Source organism: Eubalaena glacialis, chromosome X (genome assembly GCF_028564815.1).
Source record: "Eubalaena glacialis isolate mEubGla1 chromosome X, mEubGla1.1.hap2.+ XY, whole genome shotgun sequence".
In the NCBI taxonomy this organism is placed as follows: domain Eukaryota; kingdom Metazoa; phylum Chordata; class Mammalia; order Artiodactyla; family Balaenidae; genus Eubalaena; species Eubalaena glacialis.
Window position 1 is genome coordinate 73,347,529 of NC_083736.1, and position 24,298 is coordinate 73,371,826.

Consider the following 24,298-nt stretch of genomic DNA (forward strand, 5'->3'; position numbering starts at 1 on the left):
ATTCTGAATTGGAGTTATCTTTAGTAAGAAAATAGATTGCTAAGTGGCCAGAATCCAGTTCCCAGTGATTTTCTTCCCTTGAGAGTTAGGACTGGGGGTAAAATCCTTTTCCATGTCAATCAATTAATTTGTCCCAGCTTCCTCTAATTTCATTCCAGGGCATAACAGCCCAGCATTTCTCTTCTAAGATTCCAGGGAGCTGCTGGAATTTTCACTAATCCATTAAATGCTAACCAGCAGGACTAAGGGTCAGGGACAGCAAACTGCATTTGTGAGCAACTGCAGCTGGGGGGGGGAGATTAAGTACTTTAGCAAGCACAGTTGGCAGAGCTGGTGATGGCCCATGGGCTGGGCCTCCTGTTACCTCTGCTACTGGGGCAGCTCTGCTCCCAGCTTCTGGGAACCTCTGGGGATAACATGCTGCACTATTGGGACCTGACGGCAAAAAATAGCAGCTGGGGACCCAAAAGAACACAGGAAAATGCCTCGATGGTGTCTGCTCACACACTCCTCTTCTCCCTGGATTAGCAGCATGTGCAAATTCCTTTCAAGATCACACTCTGGATTATGTTAGCCTCTCTGGCAAAGATAGGTAAGTGAGGAACTTCCCAAGGCTCTCCCAGGGAGTTGCCTAATGGGGGAGGGGACTTTCAGGGCTTTTCCAGATGTTAAGAAAGGCACCTTTTCCTTAATAGACCAGAGAAAGGCAAACTGGAATATTTGCCTCCTGTGCTCTGTCACAAGGATCTTTATCTTCATAGCTCCAACCCTCTTGCAGTGATTATGTTCAAATGTTGGTGGTCTCCCAGCAGAAGGAGGTGGGAATAGGCTCAGCACAGGAACTTAGACTACAAAGGGTCCCAGTTGTTCAAGGGTTGAGAAGATGAGGCATAACTTTAAAAGGGAGAACAGAGAAATCTTAATAGAATGATTCTAACTGATCTGAGTCTTTAGGCAGCCTTTTTTTTCTCAGAGGATGCTTATTATAGTTACCAGGTAGTGAGAAAGTGGAACAAGTCCATTTCCTATTTTTTAAAAGATAGGCCTTTTTGTCACCACTCAGAATTTAAGTGGAAACACAAACTAAGACTAAATCCAGCAAGAAAAGAAGAGCTGCTATGTTTTAACTATTTCACCTTTATGAACACCCTGATTTACTAGTGTTATGATTCTCTTAAGGAGATTTATTCTGTTACTCCTTTTATGTTCTTTAATAATTTATCAGACCTTTGCTTTGGTGGTATTAAAATTATGAGAGTCCTTTAACAGTTCAAAGTATTTATGATGGAATTAACATTTTTATGTAGGTTGAGAACCAAAAACAATGCCAGGAAAACATAAAAGACTGTAGAATTCTGTCATTTTAAAATGAATTTATTCTAAAATAAACCATGTTCAGCATTTCAAAGTTTTATTTAAGTGACTTTATAGATACCAAATCTTTACCATTCATGAAATGTAATATTTAATGATGACACAGAAAATCCATAGATTCATAGCACAATAGATTGTCAGAGCTGGAAAGACCCTAGAAATCATTCTTATCCAACTTCTTTATTTTATAGATAGGAAATCTGAGGCCCAGGGAGAGAAGATGCTTTGTGAAGTTCAACAAACCAGAACTAGAATGCTAGTCTCATGCTTCCTTGATTAGAAATACATGCTGTTTTGGGTGATAGTAATTAGCACTTGTGGATTCTTTTAAATTATTAGGGTTAATAATTAAGGTTATTAGGGTTAGGTTTCTTTTAAATTATTTTTGTAGTACTAGATATATTGATTGTAATAAATAGTCTAATTAAATGTTAATTTCAGGATAACAGGGCAAAGGGACTTCCCAGTAGGTCTTCCATCCCCATTTGTTTAAGTAGGACTTTATTGAGCCATCACTGACAGACAATTTTTTGCTGTGACCTTGTAAGAGAAGGTAAATTAAAAAACAAAAAACTTCCTTGTTAGCATTCATTCAACAAATATTTTTGAGCACATTTTATGTGTGGAGCATTATATTGGGCCCATGGGCTACAGAGATGAATAACACCCCATCCTTCCCATGAGGAGTTTTCAAATTATTTCAATGCCTAGAGGAAATAAGTGGTTCTGTAGAGCATAAAGAGAGACTTAGCATGGTTTAGTGGAAAGATAAGATTACTTTGAGCTATTTAATATTTGCTCAAATTTAGGAGCCAGTGCCTGGCACATAGGCAATCAGTATGTGTTAGATGAGTGAAGTACTTCTTTGGCCTCATATTTATCATTTCTAATATGGGGATAACAGTATTTACATTGCTGTGTTGGTATGATGAGAGAGTCAAATAGAAGAGTATATGTGAAAGCACTTTTGAAACTGTTTAAAGTCTAGCTTAGGAACCAACTGGCTTTCTTTCCTAAAAATATATTTATTATTTATTTGATAAGTATCTGTTGAGCTATTTCTATGTGCTATCAATGTGCTAGGGGATTAATGTAAAAACTAGCTTCAATCCTTGAGAAAGTTGTAGTCAAATTAATTAACAAATATTTTAGAAAGGGATCTCAGCAGTGTATTAGTGGTGACTGGGGCAGAGAGGAAGGGGATGGATTAGCTCAGATGACCATTAAGGTCCTTTCTATAGCAGAGAGGATTGATGATAATTAGAGTCGTTATTTATAGGCTTCGTGTAAGCTAGAGCATGATGATGTGGCATAGAACATGGGCAAAGGTAAAAAAATACAGGATAAAACAGAGAACTGCTGCTATGTGGGTTGCTAGAGACGGCTGCATTTCCCTCATGGGATGAAAGACTCATATCATTCTATGAGAAAAAACTAACTTTATAGTTGGGATTGTATTTTGATAATTCAGTAGTATGCATTAGTGTTAAGTCCATATCTGTCAATCAGACCAAGTGACAGTTTGGGGTAATTATAGGAACACTGAGCTAAAAGTCAGGAGACCTGGCTGGGTTGTCATCTCAGCTCTGCCACATAATTACCATTTAGCCATGAAAAGTCACTTTACTTCTTTGGCCTCAATTTCCTTATAAGTAATTATAATTCCTTATCAATGAAGAGTTAGTTATGATTACTAAAGCCCTTTTCAACTCTTATTATTCAAAGCAGACGTTTGAATTATGGTTGTCATTTCTATATTTTTAAGTTTCTGATGTCTTTGACTATGATCATGAGAAGAGCAGAAGAATATTGCCAGCTGATAAATGCATTGTTTCCATTTTAAAACATGTACTCACATTTGAAAATGATTCAGTGGGCACATGAATAATCATTTGCTGTTAACTGTGAACACTTTTATTCTATTAGTAAATATTTTCCATTATAAAGAAAATTGTCTCCACTCATGCCTCTGTATCTTTATCAAGTCATTATTAAAATGTAAAATGTAAAATGACTGAGAAGCTATTTTCCTGAAATCATGAGGCTTGAGAAGAAGGCTGACATATAGAGATGATTGATAATAAAGATGTTATAATAGTCTATCTTTTTTCTCTTTTCTAGGATTTCACCTCTATAATAAGTTACCCACAGTTGTACCCGAAAGCTGCCTCTTGATATTTGTAGGTCTCAACATGGGAGGACTAATTTACAGTTTAAATGACAAATCCCCACCAGTCATGAACAGTGATATATTTTTCTTGTATTTACTTCCACCAATAGTCCTTGATGCAGGATATTTTATGCCTAGTTGACCATTTTTTGAAAACATAGGGACCATTCTGTCATATGCTGTAGTTGGAACCATGTGGAATGCATTTGGGATAGGCCTTTCCCTCTATGGCATATGTCAGGAGAAGTACTTCAAACTTCAAGATGTGTCATTGCTCCATAACTTTTGGTTTGGTAGTTTGATTGCTGCAGTAGATCCTGTGGCTGTACTCTCTGTAGTTGAAGAAATTCATGTGAATGAAAAGCTTCATATTTTGGCATTTGGAGAATCCCTCCTTAATGATGCTGTTACTGTTGTAAGTATCCGAAGCATGAGCTTTCATGGTAATTAATTAGGTTCCCTTATGGTCACCCTTGAAATTTAAATAAGAATTGAATTCTGGTTTAGACCATGATTGAACAATTTAGTCCTAGGAATAAGTCTATGAATCGAGAGAATACGATTTACTGGTCATTATGTTTTCAAAAATAACCATGCTTTTTTGATACTATATTAATCTTGTATCAGTTTATTAAGTGAAAACTAGGATAAAACTTCTGGAGGCCACAGTCTTTCTAGTCATGTCAAATAAGAATATTTTAGCCATGAAGCATATATTCACAGCCCATCAGACAATTTTCAAACAGAATTATGCATAATTTGATATTGACCTGTAGAAATATCTTTTGATGTAGGGAAGATTTCTAGGAACTCATGTTGGGAAGGAAATGGGGAGTTGGAGGACTTCAAAGTTGAGAAACCTCAAAATAGAAGGATACATAGGGCATAAGTTGAGACTTTTCTGATTGGTAAATTCACTGTAATCTTTTTTTATGAAGGTGCTCTATAAGTTGTTCAAATCTTTCTCTGAAATGCCATCTATCAAACCATTGGATATTTTGGCTGGGATAGGAAAGTATTTTTTGGTTGGAATAGGAAGCATTTTCATTGGGCTCCTGTTTGGCATGGTTGCTGCCTTTACCACATACTTTACCAAGACCAGCCAGGTCATGGAACCTCTCTTTATCTTCTTATATAGCTATCTCTCCTACCTGACAGCTGAAATGTTCCATCTCTCAGGGATTGTGGAATAAGTATCTGGAAAAGTCTTTGATTTATTGAATTTCTTTTAGGAATTGAGTCTGATTTCCCACTAGAAACCTAGGAAATTGCATTTCCTAGATATGGGAGAAGGACCCTCCCTTTATGTTCTTCTAGGATTTCCTGTTACCTCTAATAGTCACTTAGTCATAGCACTGAAAGTGTTATTGTGGTCAAGTTCATGGGCTCCCTGTAGAGATTAAATGGCTACATCCCAACTACCTTGCCTATGTTGGGGTGGGGGTCAGTATGACTCTTTCATTGTATAACAAAAATGCTGAGAATTTGGCATGGGGCTACCTAGGGCAGTTCTCTATCTTTGCAGGGGAGAATCATTTCTCCTAATGGATTAGTTATCTGAGCTCAGTAGCATTCCAGTGGTAAGTAATTAGATGGCCCAGCATATAAATAAGCTTGGCATTAGTCCTTGTATAGATGAACTTTCTGCCATAACAATTAAGAAATTTTATTACTTCTTTTGTAAACCATATGGCATATGCTATATATTTTTTTCTTATCCATCACTGGCATTTAACCAATGATGATAGTACCTCATATCTAGTAATTAGCTTGTAAGGCTAAATGCCCACATGGTAAGTATTAACACCTAAATGCTTTTGTACTAGGGTTCAGACAGACCATCCGTTCTGTGTTTTTAAAAGAAATAGAATGCATTTTTTTTTCAAATGTTGCATGTTTTCTGAAAGCTTAAAAAGAAAAAAAGAAAAGATTGATTTTTAAATTAAGTTCTATAGAGCTAATGCCATTTGATTTTAGGTTGCTCTAAGTTCTAAATGGAATTACTGTACATGATAAATGTCACAGTATAGTGGTTGAAATTAGTCTGTTTTAAATAAAATGTTCTAGGTTGAAAGCAAGGATTCTATCTAGGGTCTGGGTGATTGCATTTTAATTTGTTAAGGGATGTAGTTTGTGCTTAAATTGTCTTTGATTTTTATTGTTCATGTTACCTATTAATGAAAGACATGTTAAAAAAAATCCAATAAAATAATTGGATTAGGAAATTTAAATTTAATTCTTCTAATCCAGGGCATTTTCCAAAGCTTTGAATACAGTATCTTTTAAGTGGCTTCCTTCTTTTGAGCACCCTGGACTTTTAAAGAACTTTGCAATGTGGAGAGTATTGCCATGTCTGTGTTGAGTCCTGAAAGAAAGAAACAGGTGGTCTCTCAGGTTAGAATGAATTCCAGTCAATCTTTTTCCATTGTCCCTGAGATACACTTTAATTAAAAAAACAGACAAGTAGTTATGAGCTCCTGTATGTTTAGTGCTATTCTCATTGTTAGGAGTGATAAAAGTAACTTTTAAAAAAATTTAAATTCTTGCTTTCAGAGATCTTATAATCTACTTAATGATGAAAAACATACACATGAAATAATAGGTTGACAACAAAGAAAGATGGGAAATACTCAAATGTATGGTAACAATGATTAGCACTTATCTGCTGTCATGCCTGGGCCTGGGCCAGAGTTTCTTGTGGAGAAGGGAAGGTCTGAGACCTAGGGGAAAAACAAGAGTGGGGGGGTGTGTAGAAAAGGGAGAAGAGAAGGCTGGCTTCATGGCTCTCTCAACACTGAAGACCTAGAGGCTGTAGAATTTTCTGCCTGCTTCCTCCTTTTGCCTTCCATAATAACTTCTTTTAATCTTTAGTGCCATTAAATATTGCACAGTTTTTGATTCATATTAACTGCTTTAAGTGTGAGGACAATTTGTAACCAGCTACTCATTAAATCTTCCAGAAAGTGGCCATAAGGTACTTAATTATTTTTACCTTATACATATGTGAGCATGTTTTATCCATCCTCACCCCCAAAGATTGTGAGCTCCTGTAAGATAGTGACAATGTCCTCTGTATTTTTCTGTTTTAACTAATTAACTAGCATACCATAGATGCTAAATATTTATTGAAGATAAGTTTTATTAATTTATTTATTTAGTATTATTATTACTTTACTTTTGTGTGCCTCCTAGAGAAAAGTTAGACTGGTAAAATGCTTTGGGGACTGGTAAAAATATTGTTATTTTGTTACCAAACTCAGGTTCAGCTGCTTGCCTCTTGAAAGCCGATACTGGAGACACAAGTGTTGGTTGGAAAAGGAAAAGTTGCTTTATTCAGGAGGGTGGCAACCTGGGGAGAAGGTGGACCAAGAACCAATTGCAAAGATTCTGCTCAGCCATGAAAGTTTTTAAAGGGGAAAAGGGAAGCTAGTTGCAGTTAATCATTTGGGGAGGGAGTCAGAATCTTGGTCATCTTTCACTATGTGCAGACTTACTGACTCCTTGTGATCTTTCTTTAGATGTTATCTTGTTCATGCAGTTTGCTCGTGAGATTACTGAAGGGGAAAATAGGGAAAAGATCTAGTCATCGGTTAATTACTTATTCTTCATTCCTACTTCTTCAGTCTAAAAAAAAATCAACAGGTTAGACAAGGCATTATGTGATCAAAAGATTTGAGACGTATGCTTGGGCCAGAGATTAGTGAAGCATGGGGGCACCTGGTGTAAGGTTAAGTTAAAATACAGCTGCTAAAGTGATGGGACAAAGGGCCTCCTGCAAAGAGCTGCTTCCTGCAAAAATCTGTTTCCTGCAAAGAGCTGCTTACAATTTGATAGGTGTATTAAATACCTAGTAGCCCAAGTTACAGTGCTAGGTGCTACATACAAAATTTGTGTACAGAGATACAACCCCTTTTTTAATTATTAGAGCTTGCTGTTACTTCAACACTTTATATAGTAAGGGTGAAAGCAAATAAGTGGTTGAAATTGATAGTCTAAGTGGTCTAAAAAGAAAGCTGTTCTCACTTTAAAATCCTTGTTATAATATTTTTTTTAAAAAAAAACTAGTATTAGAATTTGATTCCTAAGTGGCTGTACTTCAAAAAAATACTATTTGTCTCACCTTTTTTAAAAGTTTTGCTGAAATAAAACTTTGGATTTGTACAGTGAAGAGAGAAAGAAATGAAAAGGAAAAAAAGGGTGACCAAAAGTCTGTTGGGTGACAGCTGACAGTGAAGGGAAAAGAAATAAAAGAAGTAGGGACAGGAAACCTTATAAAGTAGGTGAGAATTATTGCCAAATTAGCACATGGGGTGTGCCAGACTATCAATATAAGAACACAAATTTAACTTATGTAGGCAGGCTTGATTTGTTTTGCATGGAGAGCTACAGGAACCATATCTGGTTATTACTGGTAAAGGTCTGACATGGATCTTTTTTGACAGGTGTTGTAAACTGTAGATTTTAGTCCTAGCCATTACCCCAAAAGGTGAATAGTTACAACTAAATTTTATAGTAATTTACTATTGCACCATATACAGTTTGTTATGTAAAGAGAAATCATAAGGTATGCAGAGTTATGAAGTAAAACATACCTGAAAATTTTTGAGTCTAGTACAGGCATATCTCACTTTATTGTGCTTCATTTTATTGCACTTCACAGTTATTGCATTTTTTACAAACTGAAGGTTTGTGGCAACCCTGCATTGAGCAAGTCTATCAGTGCCGTTTATCCAATAGCATTTGCTCACTTCATGTCTCTGTGTCACATTTTGATAATTCTTGCAGTATTTTAAACCCTCCACCAGCAGAAAGATTACAACTCACTGAAGGTTCAGTTGATGGTTAGCATTTTTAGCAATAAAGACTTTTAAAATTAAGGTATGTCCATTGATTTTCAGACATAATACTATTGTACATGTAATAGATTACAGTACAGAATAAACAATTTTATGTGCACCGGGAAACCAAAAACTTCATGTGACTTGCTTTATTGCAATATTCACTTTATTACAGTGATCTGGTACAGAACCTACAATATCACTGAGGTATGCCTATATTCCACCTAGATTTTGTTGTGTTTTAGATCTTTGGCTTTTCTTCCTTATAAAGCACAGTCTTGGGATGCTTACAGTAACTCTTTTTGTATGAGAAGGATATTAATAACATTTTACTATATGACACATAAGTGATCTATGCAGGATAATTTTTTCTATTTTAACATGATGTGGCATTGGGTGATAGAAAGGCCATAAGTACTGGAATTAGTCAGAGTTGGGTTCAAATATATGCTCTGCAACTTACTAGTTGTTTAATATTGGGCCAGTTAGTTAACTTATTTACATTTTGTGTATTTTGTGAGGTTATGAAGATTAAATGGAATAATTCATGAAATGTGACTATCATGTAATAGACACTCAATATTAGCAGTTCTAACCATTTTATTAGGAATGTGTTATATTTAATAGTTAATAAATCAAAATATATTTTAATCCTGCTTTATCCCCAAATTTTACTTAAATAGCTTTTCCTTTACCTGACATTGCCACCTTCATTAGCTCTTCTTACCCTGGCTAAAAGAAATGACCAAATTATAGTTCTGGTTTTGCATAATTGATCTTTCACTCTCACCTCTCTTAATACCTTCTTTTTGGTGTCATTTCTAAAAAAGAATTAGAAATGACCTAAGTGTTGTGGGGGGGGGGGTACTTTAAAACCACAGCTACTTCATTCATCTTTTATCTGGTTATTGTCTTTCTTTATGAGATGTATGAATATATGTTTGTCTATAGTTAGAAAACAGAATAGAAAGAAAAATTACAATCAATCTTTGAAAATATTCAGTTTACATGCAAATTGTATTTCTAGCTTAATGTATGTACTGTCAGAGTGACTTCATGTTACCTAAGATCATAAAGTGATTAAGAGTAGGAACCATGTCTAAAAATAGGATGACCATATGACCCAGCAATCCCACTATTGCACATATACCCAGAGAAAAACATAATTCAAAAAGACACATGCACCCCAGTGTTCATTGCAGCACTATTTACAATAGCCAGGTCATGGAAGCAACCTAAATGTCCACTGACAGATGAATGGATAAAGAAGATGTGGTACATATATACAATGGCATATTACTCAGCCATAAAAAGAACAAAATTAGGTCATTTGTAGAGACGTGGATGGACCTCGGGACTGTCATACAGAGTGAAGTAAGTCAGAAAGAGAAAAACAAATATTGTGTATTAACGCATATATGTGGAATCTAGAAAAATGTTACAGATGAATGGGTTTGCAAGGCAGAAATAGAGACACAGATGTAGAGAACATACATATGGGCACCAAGGGGGGGAAGTAGGGTGGTGGTGGTAGTGGGATGAATTGGGAGACTGGGATTGACATATATACACTAATATGTATAAAATAGATAACTAATAAGAACCTGCTGTATAAAAATTAAATAAATAAAATTCAATTTAAAAAAAGAGTAGGAACTATGTATGGGGGAGAAATCACACAATGCACCATACTGCTCAGAAAATATTAAGCAGTATCAACTGGGAATTGCCTTAGATGTGGTCATAGTGTATGTCTGGTGGCAGTAATATATTCTGGGTAATATTTTAATTAGTTACCACCTCTAAGAGCCTCAAAGATGCAAATGTAGAACTCTCTTGTGCTGAAAGACACCAGACAGCATATAGTATTTCAGGAATTTCAGCAGATGCTCTATGTGAATCTTACTCCCTGAGGATTTCATTATTCCATTTCTCTCAAACAATCACAAATTGACCCAAGAGAATGGACATTTGTGGTTATAGAGCTGCTTTAATTTTTTCTTTTTTTTTTTTTTACAGAATACGATATAAGAATAAAACCTGCATGTAACAGGTCGGAAAACAAGAAATTTATGACAATTATTAAGTAACCAAATGCTATTTATTGGAAGAAATTATTAAACATAGTGAAAATAATAAGGAAATATATTCTCTAGAGATTAATTAGCACTTGAGAGTTCACTTAAGGTTTTTTTTTTAACATCTTTATTGGAGTATAATTGCTTTACAATGGTGTGTTAGTTTCTGCTTTACAACAAAGTGAATTAGTTATACATATACATATGTTCCCATATCTCTTCCCTCTTGCATCTACCTCCCTCCCACCCTCCCTATCCCACCCCTCTAGGTGGTCACAAAGCACAGAGCTGATCTCCCTGTGCTATGCGGTTTCTTCCCACTAGCTATCTATTTTACGTTTGGTAGTGTATATATGTCCATGCCACTCTCTCACTTTGTCACATCTTACCCTTCCCCCTCCCCATATCCTCAGGTCCATTCTCTAGTAGGTCTGGGTCTTTATTCCCGTCTTGCCACTAGGTTCTTCATGAACTTTTTTTTTTTCCCTTAGATTCCATATATATGTGTTAGCATACGGTTTTTGCTTTTATCTTTCTGACTTACTTCACTCTATATGACAGACTTTAACTCCATCCACCTCACTACAAATAACTCCATTTCGTTTCTTTTTATGGCTGAGTAATATTCCATTGTATATATGTGCCACATCTTCTTTATCCATTCATCCGATGATGGACATTTAGGTTGCTTCCATGTCCTGGTTATTGTAAATAGAGCTGCAATGAACATTTTGGTACATGACTCTTTTTGAATTATGGTTTTCTCAGGGTATATGCCCAGTAGTGGGATTGCTGGGTCATATGGTAGTTCTATTTTTGGTTTATAAAGGAACCTCCATACTGTTCTCCATAGTGGCTGTATCAATTTGCATTCCCACCAACAGTGCAAGAGTGTTCCCTTATCTCCAAACCCTCTCCAGCATTTATGGTTTGCAGATTTTCTGATGATGGCCATTCTGACTGGTGTGAGGTGATACCTCAATGTAGTTTTGATTTGCATTTCTCTAATGATTAGTGATGTTGAGCATTCTTTCATGTGTTCGTTGGCAATCTGTATATCTTCTTTGGAGAAATGTCTATTTAGGTCTTCTGCCCATTTTTGGATTGGGTTGTTTGTTTTATTGTTATTGAGTTGCATGGGCTGCTTGTAAATCTTGGAGATTAATCCTTTGTCAGTTGCTTCATTTGCAAATATTTTCTCCCATTCTGAGGGTTGTCTTTTGGTCTTGTTTATGGTTTCCTTTTCTGTGCAAAAGCTTTTAAGTTTCATTCGGTCCCATTTGTTTATTTTTATCTCCATTTCTCTAGGACCTGGGTCAAAAAGGATCTTGCTGTGATTTATGTCATACAGTGTTCTGCCTATGTTTTCCTCTAAGAGTTTGATAGAGTCTGGCCTTACATTTAGGTCTTTACTCCATTTTGAGTTTATTTTTGTGTATGGTGTTAGGGAGTGTCCTAGTTTCATACTTTTACATGTACCTGTCCAGTTTTCCCAGCACCACTTATTGAAGAGGCTGTCTTTTCTCCACTGTATATGCTTGCCTCCTTTATCAAAGATAAGGTGACCATATGTTCGTGGGTTTATATCTGGGCTTTCTATCCTGTTCCATTGATCTATGTTTCTGTTTTTGTGCCAGTACCATACTGTCTTGATTACTGTAGCTTTGTAGTATAGTCTGAGGTCAGGGAGCCTGATTCCTCCAGCTCCATTTTTCGTTCTCAAGATTGTTTTCGCTATTCGGGTTTTTTGTGTTTCCATACAAATTGTGAAATTTTTTGTTCTAGTTCTGTGAAAAATGCCAGTGGTAGTTTGATAGGGATTGCATTGAATTGGTAGATTGCTTTGGATAGTAGAGTCATTTTCACAATGTTGATTCTTCCAATCCAAGAACATGGTATATCTCCCCATCTGTTTGTATCATCTTTAGTTTCTTTCATCAGTGTCTTATAATTTTCTGCATACAGGTCTTTTGTCTCCTTAGGTAGGTTTATTCCTAGATATTTTATTCTTTTGGTTGCAATGGTAAATGGGAGTGTTTTCTTAATTTCACTTTCAGATTTTTCCTCATTAGTGTATAGGAATGCAAGAGATTTCTGTGCATTGATTTTGTATCCTGCCACTTTACCAAATTCATTCATTAGCTCTAGTAGTTTTCTGGTAGCATCTTTAGGATTCTCTATGCATAGTATCATGTCATCTGAAAACAGTGACAGCTTAACTTCTTCTTTTCTGATTTGGATTCCTTTTATTTCTTTTTCTTCTCTGATTGCTGTGGCTAAAACTTCCAAAACTGTGTTGAATAATAGTGGTGAGAGTGGGCAATCTTGTCTTGTTCCTGATCTTACTGGAAATGGTTTCAGTTTTTCACCATTTAGGATGATGTTGGCTGTGGCTTTGTCATATATAGCCTTAATTATGTTGAGGAAAGTTCCCTCTATGCCTACTCTCTGCAGGGCTTTTATCATAAATAGGTGTTGAATTTTGTCGAAAGCTTTCTCTGCATCTATTGAGATGATCATATGGTTTTTCTCCTTCAAATTGTTAATATGGTGTATCACGTTGATTGATTTGCCTATATTGAAGAATCCTTGCATTCCTGGAATAAACCCCACTTGATCATGGTGTATAATCCTTTTAATGTGCTGTTGAATTCTGTTTGCTAGTATTTTGTTGAGGATTTTTGCATCTATGTTCATCAGTGATATTGGCCTGTAGTTTTCTTTCTTTGTGACATCTTTGTCTGGTTTTGGTATCAGGGTGATGGTGGCCTCATAGAATGAGTTGGGGAGTGTTCCTCCCTGTGCAATATTTTAGAAGAGTTTGAGAAGGATAGGTGTTAGCTCTTCTCTAAATGTTTGATAGAATTCGCCTGTGAAGCCATCTGGTCCTGGGCTTTAGTTTGTTGGAAGATTTTTAATCACAGTTTCAATTTCAGTGCTTGTGATTGGTCTGTTCATATTTTGTATTTCTTCCTGGTTCAATCTCAGCAGGTTGTGCATTTCTAAGAATGTTTCCATTTCTTCCAGGTTGTCCATTTTATTGGCATAGAGTTGCTTGTAGTAATCTCTCATGATCCTTTGTATTTCTGCAGTGTCAGCTGTTACTTCTCCTTTTTCATTTCTAATCCTATTGATTTGAGTCTTCTCCCTTTTTTTCTTGATGAGTCTGGCTAATGGTTTATCAATTTTGTTTATCTTCTCAAAGAACCAGCTTTTAGTTTTGTTGATATTTGCTATTGTTTTCTTCATTTCTTTTTCATTTATTTCTGATCTGATCTTTATGATTTCTTTCCTTCTGCTAACTTTGGGGTTTTTTGGTTCTTCTTTCTCTAATTGCTTTAGGTGGAAGGTTAGGTTGTTTATTCGAGATGTTTCCTGTTTCTTGAGGTAGGCTTGTATTGCTATAAACTTCCCTCTTAGCACTGCTTTTGTTGCATCCCATAGGTTTTGGGTCGTCGTGTCTCCATTGTCATTTATTTCTAGGTATTTTTTGATTTCCCCTTTGATTTCTTCAGTGATCACTTCGTTATTAAGTAGTGTATTGTGTAGCCTCCATGTGTTTGTACTTTTTACAGATCTTTTCCTGTAATTGATATCTAGTCTCATAGCGTTGTGGTCGGAAAAGATACTTGATACGATTTCAATTTTCTTAAATTCACCAAGGCTTGATTGATTTGTGACACAAGATATGATTTATCCTGGAGAATGTTCCATGAGCACTTGAGAAAAATGTGTATTCTGTTGTTTTGGGGTGGAATGTCCTATAAATATCAACTAAGACCATCTTGTTTAATGTATCATTTAAAGCTTGTGTTTCCTTATTTATTTTCATTTTGGATGATCTGTCCATTGGTGAAAGTGGGGTGTTAAAGTCCCCTACTATGATTGTGTTACTGTCGATTTCCCCTTTTATGGCTGTTAGTATTTGCCTTATGGATTGAGGTGCTCCTATGTTGCGTGCATAAATATTTACAATTGTTATATCTTCTTCTTGGATTGATCCCTTGATCATTATGTAGTGTCCTTTGTCTCTTGTAATAGTCTTTATTTTAAAGTCTATTTTGTCTGATATGAAAATTGCTACTCCAGCTTTCTTTTGATTTCCATTTGCATGGAATATCTTTTTCCATCCCCTCACTTTCAGTCTGTATGTGTCCCTAGGTCTGAAGTGGGTCTCTTGTAGACAGCATATATATGGGTCTTGTTTTTGTATCCATTCAGCCAGTCTGTGTCTTTTGGTGGGAGCATTTAATCCATTTACATTTAAGGTAATTATCGATATGTATGTTCCTATTCCCATTTTCTTAAATGTTTTGGGTTTGTTGTTGTAGGTGTTTTCCTTCTCCTGTGTTTCTTGCCTAGAGAAGTTCCTTTAGCATTTGTTGTAAAGCTGGTTTGGTGGTGCTGAACTCTCTCAGCTTTTGCTTGCCTGTAAAGATTTTAATTTCTCCATCAAATCTAAATGAGATCCTTGCTGGGTAGAGTAATCTTGGTTGTAGGTTTTTTTCCTTCATCACTTTAAAAATGTCCTGCCACTCCCTTCTGGCTTGCAGAGTTTCTGCTGAAAGATCAGCTGTTAACCTTATGGGGATTCCCTTGTGTGTTATTTGTTGTTTTTCCCTTGCTGCTTTTAATATGTTTTCTTTATACTTAATTTTTGATAGTTTGATTAATATGTGTCTTGGCATGTTTCTCCTTGGATTTATCTTGTATGGGACTCTCTGTGCTTCCAGGACTTGATTAACTATTTCCTTTCCCATATTAGGGAAGTTTACAACTATAATCTCTTCAAATATTTTCTCAGTCCCCTTCTTTTTCTCTTCTTCTTCTGGGTCCCCTATAATTCGAATATTGGTGTGTTTAATGTTGTCCCAGGGGTCTCTGAGACTGTCCTCAGTTATTTTCATTCTTTTTTGTTTACTCTGCTCTGCAGTAGTTATTTCCACTGTTTTATCTTCCAGGTCACTTATCCATTCTTCTGCCTCAGTTATTCTGCTATTGATCCCTTCTAGAGTATTTTAAATTGCATTTATTGTGTTTTTCATCATTGCTTGGTTCCTCTTTAGTTCTTCTAGGTCCTTGTTAAATGTTTCTTGCATTTTGTCTATTCTATTTCTAAGATTTTGGATCATCTTTACTATCATTATTCTGAATTCTTTTTCAGGTAGACTGCCTATTTCCTCTTCATTTGTTAGGTCTGGTGTGTTTTTACCTTGCTCCTTCATCTGCTGCGTGTTTTTCTGTCTTCTCATTTTGCTTACCTTACTGTGTTTGGGGTCTCCTTTTTGCAGGCTGCAGGTTCGTACTTCCTGTTGTTTTTGGTATCTGTCCCCAGTGGTTAAGGTTGGTTCAGTGGGTTGTGTAGGCTTCCTGGTGGAGGGGACTAGTGCCTGTGTTCTGGTGGATGAGGCTGGATCTTGTCTTTCTGGTGGGCAGGTCCACGTCTGTTGGTGTGTTTTGGGGTGTCTGTGGCCTTGCTGTGATTTTAGGCAGCCTCTCTTAATGGATGGGGCTGTGTTCCTTTCTTGCTAGTTGTTTGGCATAGGGTGTCCAGCACTGTAGCTTGCTGGTCGTTGAGTGAAGCTGGGTCTTGGTGTTGAGATGGAGATCTCTGGGGGATTTTCGTCGTTTGGTATTACGTGGAGCTGGGAGTTCTCTTGTGGACCAGTGTCCTGAAGTTGGCTCTCCCACCTCAGAGGCACAACCCTGATGCCTGGCTGGAGCACCAAGAGCCTTTCATCCACACAGCTCAGAATAAAAGGGAGAAAAATTAGAAAGAAAAAAAGAGAGAGGATAAAATAAAATAAAGTTATTAAAATAAAAAAATAAAAATAATTATTAAGAAAAACAGAAAAAAACATTTTTTAACTAAAAAAAAAACAAAAATGGATGGACAGAACCCTAGGACAAATGGTGAAAGCAAAGCTATACAGACAAAATCTCACACAGAAGGATACACATACACACTGACAAAAAGAGGAAAAGGGGAAAAAATAATATATCTTGCTCCCAATGTCCACCTCTTCAATTTGAGATGATTCGTTGTCTATTCAGGTATTCCACAGATGCAGGGTAAATCAAGTTGATTGTGGAGATTTAATCCGCTGCTCCTGAGGCTACTGGGAGAGATTTCCCTTTCTCTTCTCTGTTTGCACAGCTCCCGGGTTTCAGCTTTGGATTTGGACCCGCCTCTGCGTGTAGGACGCCTGAGGGTGTCTGTTCTTCGCTCAAGCTGGACAGGGTTAACGGAGCAGCTGCTTCGGGGCCTCTGGCTTGCTCAGGCCAGGGGGGAGGGAGGGGCACAGAGTGTGGGGCGAGCCTGCGGCGGCAGAGGCAAGCATGACGTTGCACCAACCTGAGGTGCGCTGTGCATTCTCCCGGGGAAGTTGTCCCTGGATCACGGGACCCTGGCAGTGGCGGGCTGCACAGGCTCCCGGGAGGGAAGGTGTGGAGAGTGACCTGTGCTTGCATACAGGCTTCTTGGTGGCGGCAGCAGCAGCCTTAGCGTTTCATGCCCGTCTCTGGGGTCCTCGCTGACTGACGCAGCTCGCGCCCATCTCTGGAGCTCGTTTAGGCGGCGCTCTTAATCCCCTCTCCTCGCCCACCAGGAAACAAAGAGGCAAGAAAAAGTCTCTTGCCTGTTCGGCAGCTCCAGACATTTTCCAGGACTACCTCCCAGCTAGCTGTGGTGCGCTAACCCCTTCAGGCTGCGTTCAGGCCGCCAACCCCAGTCCTCTCCCTGGATCCGACTGAAGCCTGAGCCTCAGCTCCCATCCCCGCCTGCCCCGGCAGGTGAGCAGACAAGCCTCTTGGGCTGGTGAGTGCTGGTCAGCACCGCTCTTCTGTGCGGGAATCTCTCTGCTTTGCCCTCCACACCCCTGTGGCTGTGCTCTCCTCCGTGGCTCCAAAGCTTCCCCCCTCTGCCACCCGCAGTCTCCGCCCGTGAAGGGGCTTCCTAGGGTGTGGAAACCTTTCCTCCTTCACAGCTCCCTCCCACTGGTGCAGGTCCTGTCCCTATTCTTTTGTCTCTGTTATTTCTTTTTTCTTTTGCCCTAACCAGGTACGTGGGGAGTTTCTTGCCTTTTGGGAGGTCTGAAGTCTTCTGCCAGCGTTCAGTGGGTGTTCTATAGGAGTAGCTCCACGTGTAGATGTATTTCTGATGTATCTGTGGGGAGGAAAGTGATCTCCGCGTCTTACTCTTCTGCCATCTTCTCCTCTCCTATATCTCACTTAAGGCTTTTGATGCCCAATTATTTTTAGATTTTTTTTAAAATGAATTTTTATTGGAGTATAGTAGTGTTACAATGTTGTGTTAGTTTCTGCTGTACAGCAAAGTGAATGAGCTATATGTATACATATATCCCCTCATTTTTGGATTTCTTTCCCATTTAGGTCACCACAGAACACTGAATAGAGTTCCCTGTGTTATACAGTAGATTCTCATTAGTTATCTATTTCATATATAGTAGTGTATATATGTCAATCCCAATCTCCCAATTCATCCCACCCCCCTTATCCCCCTTGGTATCCATAAGTTTGTTCTCTATGTCTGAGTCTCTATCTCTGCTTTGCAAATAGATCACCTATACCATTCTTCTAGATTCCACATATATGCGTTAATATATGCTATTTGTTTTTCTCTTTCTGACTTACTTTGCTCTGTATGACAGTCTCTATGTCCATCCATGTCTCTGCAAATGACACACTTTTGTTCCTTTTTATGGCTGAGCAATATTCCATTATAAATATGTACCACATCTTCTTTATCCATTCATCTGTTGATGGGCATTTAGGTTGCTTCCATGTCATGGCTATTGCAAATAGTGTTGCAATGAACATTGGGGTGCATGTATATTTTTGAACTATGGTTTTCTCAGGGTATATGCCCAGGAGTGGGATTGCTGGATAGTATGGTAACTCTATTTTTAGTTTATTAAAGAACCTCCATACTCTTCTCCATAGTGGCTGTATCAATTTACATTCCCACCAACAGTGTAAGAGGGTTCCCTTATCTCCACACCCTCTCCAGCATTTATTGTTTGTAGATTTTTTGATGATGGCCATTGTGATTGGTGTCAGGGTAATACTGCATTGCAGTTTTGATTTGCATTTCTCTAGTAATTAGTGATGTTGAGCATCTTTTCATGTGTTTGTTGTCCATCTGTATGTCTTCTTTGGAGAAATGTCTATTTAAGTCTTCTGCTCATTTTAGGATTGGGTTGTTTGTTTTTTTGATATTGAGCTGCATAAGCTGCTTGTAAATTTTGGAGATTAATCCTTTGTCAGTTGCTTCATTTGCAAATATTTTCTCCCATTCTGAGGGTTGTCTTTTGGTCTTGTTTATGGTTTCCTTTGCTCTGCAAAAGCTTTTAAGTTTCATTAGGTCCCATTTGTTTATTTTTGTTTTTATTTCCATTTCTCTAGGAGGTGGGTCAAAAAGGATCTTACTGTGAGTCATGTCATAGAGTGCTTGTTTTCCTTTAAGAGTTTTAGTGTCTGGCCTTACATTTAGGTCTTTAATCCATTTTGAGTTTATTTTTGTCTGTGGTGTTAGGGAGTTTTCTCATTTCATTCTTTTACATGTAGCTGTCTAGTTTTCCCAGCACCACTTATTGAAGAACCTGTCTTTTCTCCATTGTATATTCTTGCCTGCTTTATCAAAAATAAGGTTATCATATGTGTGTGGGTTTATCTCTGGGCTTTCTATCCTGTTCCCTTGATTTATATTTCTGTTTTTGTGCCAGTACCATACTGTCTTGATTACTGTAGCTTTGTAGTATAGTCTGAAGTCAGGGAGCCTGATTGGTCCAGCTCCATTTTTCGTTCTCAAGATTGCTTTGGCTATTCAGGGTCTTTTGTGTTTCCATACAAATTGTGAAATTTTTTGTTCTAGTTCTGTGAAAAATGTCAGTGGTAGTTTGATAGGGATTTCATTGAATCTGTAGATTGCTTTGGGTAGTATAGTCATTTTCACAATGTTATTCTTCCAATCCAAGAACATGGTCTATCTCTCCATCTGTATGTATCATCTTTAATTTCTTTCATCAGTGTCTTATAGTATTCTGCATACAGGTCTTTTGACTCCTTGGGCACAACTGAGGAGTGTGCACTTGCTCCAGTAATATCCCCCTCTACTGCCTCCAGCAGCAACATTGATTGGTTTAGAGATTATCATACTAAGTTTAGTAAATCATAAAGAGAAAGACAAATGCCATATGATATCATTTGTATGTATCATCTAAAATATGATACAAATGATCTTCTTTACAAAATATACTCATGGACATAGAAAAGGGATAGGGGAGGGATTGGGATTAGCAGATACAAACTACTATATATAAAATAGATAAACAAGAAGGTCCTACTGTATAGTACAGGGAACTATATTCAATATCCTGTAATAAACCATAATGGAAAAGGATATGAAAAACAATATATATATATATATATATATATATATATATATATATATATATATATATATATATACATATAACTGAATCACTTTGCTGTATACCAGAAACTAACACAACACTGTAAATCAACTATACTTCAATTGAAAAAAAGAAGAGTAGTAATATGTTAAGACCTAGCAAGAGCAAATGTTAAAGACGAATGCCAAGATTTCTATAGATTTGTATGTATAGTTTCGTGTGAAAATTCATGAGATGAAACAAATCCTCTTTCCAATACCATTTGATTTCTAAATTATAATGTGTAGATAACCACTACATCTGGTATGAGAAAAGGAAAAAGATCCTTATCATAAGATAGTCAATGAGGTATCTGTACCTCTTAAAAGAGTCTGGCATCACAATTTATCTTAATTTTGTGCCTAGATATACAGAGGAAAGATGAGCTGAATACAGACCATATGAGGCTAGGAATTTTTTCCCTTTGGATTTTAGCCATATTAAATGATATATTTATTTGCAATTCTGTTAAGTTAGAAGATTTCTGTAGAATATTCTCATTCTTTTGGTTTGGGGACCCACTTAGGATGAATAATAAACAAAACTGAAAAGTCAGCATTCTGGCAATATGTCAATATTGCTGAAGCAATACACCTAAGCCAGCCAAAATGCAGTTTGACTCAAACTATTCTGGATGAATTTCCATTTAGCCAAATGGTAATTTGGCCTAAAATGAATATCCTGTCACTAGCTTTGAGTTCTGGTAATTTTAATACAGCATAAGAATGATTAGAAATTTGATTATATATGTTTAGGCAGTATTGGAACAACTTAAATGTTCAACAGTGGGGAAGTAGTTATTATTAGAAAAATAATAATATAAAGTCATGTGTGGCTTTGGAAGGTTTTGTTCGAAAGTGATAGCAATAATTTTCTCTCTGGATGGGTGGGGTTATGGGTGCTATATGCTTCCTTTGCATATTTGTATTTTTCTCTAAGAGCTTCCTTTGCTTTTGTAGTAATAAGAAAGAAAATTAAAAGGTAAAGAAACTTAGTTTTTAAAAGAAAATTAAAATATCTAAAATTTTCAGTGGATTTAGCTCTCAATTATTTTAATCATACTGCTCTAATAGTTTGACTAAGTTTTCGTTTTCTGGCACTGTGTAAAATATTTAAATTGAATTAAAATGTTTTTAAAAACAGAAATATGGACCAAAATTCTTAGTCATATACAGAGGCTGCCAGACTACTCCCACGGCTCTCCAAATTGCCATATATATATTTTTTCCAAACAAATCAATTTTGGCTAAATTGTCTGTTAGCCAACTTATTTCAGCTCAAATTTTGTGTAAGAATCCCCACTTTCAGCCCATCTGTCAAGTAACCTTGCATTCTCTTTCTGGTCTTGAAGTAAATTATCTGATAAACTCATTCACAATAAGATGTTTGAAACATAATCACTGGGAGTAAGATCTATGGGACAAAGGTTTAACTGGTGCCCTTCAAATAGTACTAGTACATGAGCAAGCACTTCTCTTGTGGTTAAGGTTCATTTTTGAGACTACAGACAAATGTGAGGAGTAAAAAGCTTTGGCTGAGGCTTGAGTCTCAGAACTCTAGACTCTGGGTGACAGGAGGAAAAAAAAAAACTTTTTTTAAAGCCTTGAAGAACATGGAATCCTGGCTCATCAAAGATGAAAACCAGCACAGGTCACATTACTTAACTTTTAGTTCACCAGCTTGGGTCACCTCACTAGTATTTATAAGACTGAAGAGAAAGTTATATTCTGTTTGTAGAGACTATTTTTGCAGAATGCCCCAGATTAGTCCACATGGGCCTAAGGAAGGGAATTGCACTGCTTTCATCCTAAAAAACAGAAAAATCAAAGGAAAAACCAAAGCACAACCAAAATAAAATGTAACTATTTAAAGAAATCTCTCTGAGGAAATAAACCTTTAAATAGTTTAGTTAGTTTAGGCTTTTAAACTATTCATCACAAATCCTTAGAATTCAAATCTAGTTTAACACTAATTTATTATAACACGTTTGTAGCATTTTCCTTCTGTTGATTACTCAAGTATTCTACTTATTGGAAAATTTAGGAGTTCTTGTGCTGACTTTCTTCGTGAACAAATGTCGTATGAATACAGTCACCAGAAAGGACCAATTTATTATAGCCTATGGAGGACTGAGGGGAGCAATCTGTTTCTCCCTTGTTTTTCTGCTCCCAGAGTTTTCCAGAAAGAAGCTCTTCATTACAGCAACCACAGTCGTTATCCTCTTTACCGTTATTGTTCAGGTAAACAAAACAAAGTAGTGCAATTTGAAACCTTCCACTTAGATGGATATGAATGGGCCAACATTCTCTTTCAGGAACTTGAAATGAGTGTATATTTAGGAGAGACAATTATAGCATGTGAAATAGTCTCTACCATAACTCAAACAGAACATTTGCAAAACTTGAGATGGGATTTATTTTTAAATCAATAGGGGAATAGAAGAATTGACATTTATTCAAGTGGTTGACACCAATAGCTTTACAACAAAGACTGCATTTTAGCTACTTAAAAAGGTAAGGTTGAGGTTGAGAACAGAAGAGGAAATAAATAAAATGCTTTAGGAGTTTCATTCTAAGGCAGCTTTTCTCTTGAATTATCTCTTTATCCTCTCCATATCACCATTTCCCTCTAATTGCCATTTCACTTCAGTTTTATAAAGCTGGACAAAAGAATATTGAAAAAATGTCTAAAAACCTATTCAGCAACTTAATGAGATAGTATTTCAAATTTTGGCTAAAATGTTTTAACGAGCATAATGATGGTGGATATTTGTATGTGTGTGTGTGTGGTGGAATAAGACAAGTCAGAAGATGTGAATCTGGCAGGCTTCCCTTAAACAAAATAATTATTTCTCTAGAATGGGTGAGATCATTCCTTAGGCTTTGAATTTCTTGTTTTGTTTTATTTTGTTTGTAAATGACTGATTAAGGTTGAACATTTATTTTCTTCTCATTTAAAACTTAATGAATTGTATTAAACCAGTCCCGAATCAAATTGTGTTTTTATCTAAGCACTAACTGATTTTCACTTTAATATGTGTCATGTAGCGCAATGTTACTTCAAAATGCAAAGTCATTTTAAAGAATTAACTTTCAATTCCTATATCTTTTAGAATTCTTAATGTCTCTGATAATATATCAGTAACACTCATGTTCTCCTTTAATTTTGCATTTCTTCCAGTTGTTCAAATGCATCTTACTCCTAGAGACTTCATCATTTGATATTTACATTTTCCCATTGATTAATACTGTAATCCATTTAAGACCATGATTGGGGAGTTTAGGTGTTTTAGGGAGGTATTGTTGGATGATTGCAATTGTAGACAGATTGTAAAATAATGTCTCATGTCATTCTAACACCATCTAGTGGTTAAAATATTTTCAGAAATTTAAATTTTGTTTAAGAATTAAGACCCATTGGGGGGAAAAAAAAAACCCAAAGTACAATGTTATATTTTACTTATTGGAGATTGATAAAATTGCCATGATGTGCTTCAAGCAAATGAGTGCCTGGTCCACCATCAGTAGAACATGTCTTTCAATTTTTTTCTGTGATACACTGGACATGCTCTGTAGTGATCTGGCCATTTTTACCCCTTTGTTCTTCTTGAGGGGAAAAGAGGACTAGAGTTAAAATCAGAAGACCTGGGTGCTATTCACAACGTTATTCCAGATGAGCTTTCTATCTTGGACATTTTACTGATTACTCAGTATCTTTTTTTTTTGTAGAAAGAGGATACAGGACCTATCTTTCAGGGCTGTTTTGTTATAAAGATCAAATAATAATATAAGTTTAAAAGCATTTTGTGTTTATAAGGTATTATTTTTATTGTTACTATGACTGAGCACACTCAAGAAATTTATCTTCACATGCTGTGTCAGCTTGTCAGTTTCACTTAACTACAATTTGGATTCTGCCCTCACTGTTCCACCAAAATTATTCTTGCCAAAATGTCTCTGCTGGCGTCCTTAGTGCCAAGTTAGGACACATTCTTTTGTCCTAACATTATGAAACTTGTCAGCACAGTTTTATACAGTGGGCTACTTCTTTCTTGAAATACTTTTTTTTTTTGCTTTTTTTGACATCATACCCTGCTAGTGTTTCTGTCTTTCTGGTCATTTCATAGACATCTTTGCAGGCTGATCCTTTTCTATTGGGTCTCTAAATGTAAGGGTTCTCCAGTATTAGATCCTGAATATTCTGTTCTCCCTATACTTTTTTATTAGGTGTTTATATTCATTTTCATGGCTTCAAATGCAGTATAAATTCTGATGACTTCTGTTTACCTGTAGTCCAGCTATCTACTCTGAGATCTAGACGTTTACATTCAACTGTTACTTCATACTTCCACTTGGATGTCTCACA

The 24,298-nt window shown here is 36.6% G+C and overlaps 1 pseudogene; it reads left to right on the forward strand.

The window, feature by feature from the left end:
- The first annotated feature begins 336 nt into the window (after positions 1–336).
- Positions 337–24,298, forward strand: part of LOC133081820 (sodium/hydrogen exchanger 2-like) — a 37,386-nt pseudogene continuing 13,424 nt past the window's right edge.